The following is a 2404-nucleotide window of genomic DNA, read 5'->3' on the forward strand; positions in this document are numbered from 1 at the left end:
AGTCTATATGGTCCTAGGTACAGCAAAGAAATTAAAGTCAGAAGTTCTGTATCTCTAACAGACAACCCAAAGTTTTAATCTTGCAGCTTTAAAAACATAATTATATGCATATGTAGCAAAAAAAACACCCAGCTTAACAGTATTGGGAAAAAACCCAAAACAAACAGTTGTGAGGAATGCAAATGTAAGAGTGAATAACTTTCAAAATGAGGAAAATGTCACTTTGCTATCCTACATTTCATAGCTGCAGCAAGAGCTGGACATAAATGTGGTTGAAAATTGATGGAAGCTTTCATGACAATATTTCCAGGTCAGGAAGATATAGGAAATATCAAAAATCTTTGGGGATGGAGGATGATGAGATTAGCACATTAGTTTTTTCTATTTGTAGAATTCAGAGACTTTGGGAAAGACTTTTTGAGCTTATTGGGGAAAACAGAATCTTTAAACCTCTGGAAATCCCACTGTAGATCCTCATAAGCTAAGCTGCCAGGGCTCTCTGGCAGTCATTATATGTCTGGGAAGAGCATGTGATAGTTTCCATCTTCCTTCATAGCCAAGAAAAAAAAATATCTTTTACTTCACAAAATGATTAAGAAATGAAATGGCTTAAGCTACAAGACATTTTCCTGTATCAAGCCCTGAGTAAATTTAACTATTAAAAATGTTGAAAAATAGTTTGGGGAAGTCATAGCTATTCATTACACAGCCCCTTCTTAAAAAGGGTACCCTTCAGAAAAGGTTTTGCCTAGAAATTGGACCAATTACTTATAGCATTATATCACAGAAATAAGGTTTAGTTGAATAAACTGAAGTTTAATATTATAAATATTTTGAATAATGTTATTGTCAATAGTTACAAACACGGTCGACATTTCTGGGATTTTAGCAGGTTCTGCACTGTCCATTTTCTTGTTTCTTTGTTTATGAGCAGTAGTTACCAGCTAACAGAAAATCATGAAATGTCTCTTTGGTGGTGACAGTGTTTATCTGATCCTGTGATATCTGCACAGCTTTGTTTGCATTGCACCACATGACTGGATCAGAAGAAAAAGCAACCATTTTTTTCTGTTTTTCTATGATGAGTCTTGTCAGGTCTTTGGGTCAAAACTCCCACAGTTGTTAAACTCGTATTCTACCAATTGCCTTGTGATGCTCATCATAGCAGTCACTTCAGATGGCTCTTCACTGATGCAGACTTAGGGTCTCCTATAGAGAGTCCAGAGAACCATGAAACCTCTCTTCAGAAAATCATTCAGAAACACGGTGAACATGAGCCAGCTGGCAAACGGAACGCATATGCACTCACAGCAAAGAAATTTAATGGTCCCAAGCATTCATTAGCTCCACTGATTTGCCTCTTCTGCTCCCTCGATTGTGTAAAGTTTCTTTGTATCTGCGTGATGTTAGTGTGACTGTGAGCTCTCCACAGCAAGGAAGTATTGCAAAATCTGTCCACCCCCTGGGGAAAGCTGTTTAAGCCTGAGTGTGAGGAGCAGAGGGAAGGGAAGAGAAGGGGAGGGAAGGGAATGGGAGGGGAGAAGGAACCACTGGGCAAAATACCTAGAATTTTGTTTTCCTCTTTTACAATTTCTCCCTTACAAATTATTTTTGCAATTTATTCCTTCCTTTCCAATTATTTTTTCTTGGAATCTAAAAAGACCATGTGCCAAGTTTTGAGTGAAGACAATTCAGTCTGGAGCTTTTGAATGGTTTACAGTAACTTAAGATTTCTATCCATAATTGAAGGTTGCTCTCAGTCTTACACCAAAGCAAGGTTTTGTAGCTGATGGGATTCTTGATGTGTTTCCGGCTAGGCACTGGAAATCCATGTGCTGTAGCAGAACCGAATTTTGCAGGACAGAGGGGATATTTCACAAGCAAGGACACATTTGCAGAAGCCACTCTCACTTTTTGTTCTGGCAGTGCTCTCCAGTGACTTCACTAGGAAGGCAAAGGCATCCCTCTCAAAAGACTTTGGGATTGTTATCCCTAAACTTGTGGTGTGGTAGTAAAAATCAACTACTGTACCTCAGAGTTAGTGATTTAGCTAGAGAATTTCAAAGATTTTAAAAATATAATTGAAGTGATTGTTCAGTTCCTGGAGAAGGAATGGCTTAAAAGATTTTTGGGTTAATAGTGTATTTTCCATAGAAGAATCTTGGACTGAATAATGCAAAGCCAGAATGGCATAATCTAGACTAAGAGAAGGCTATAAATGATGATGAAAAAGGGAACTTCCCAGAAAGAAGTAATATGTGGATCACCATGAACTTTTGTCTTTCTTCAAGGGTGGCAAGAGAGTCAGCTTCTGTGCAAATTTCTTTTGATTTTCTTGACCTTCTTGACCATGGTCAATCTTTCCCTGCAGAAGAAGTATACCAGCTCATGCTCTGTCTCTGGT

At 38.2% G+C, this 2404-nt stretch overlaps 1 long non-coding RNA gene across 1 annotated transcript; it reads left to right on the forward strand.

The window, feature by feature from the left end:
* The first annotated feature begins 1546 nt into the window (after positions 1-1546).
* Positions 1547-2038, forward strand: LOC139790445 (uncharacterized). Its single transcript, XR_011723489.1, has 2 exons — positions 1547-1680; positions 1867-2038. It is a non-coding gene; the product is annotated as an uncharacterized lncRNA (long non-coding RNA).
* Positions 2039-2404: the final 366 nt, after the last annotated feature.

This window comes from Heliangelus exortis, chromosome Z (assembly GCF_036169615.1).
Source record: "Heliangelus exortis chromosome Z, bHelExo1.hap1, whole genome shotgun sequence".
Classification (NCBI taxonomy): Eukaryota; Metazoa; Chordata; class Aves; order Apodiformes; family Trochilidae; genus Heliangelus; species Heliangelus exortis.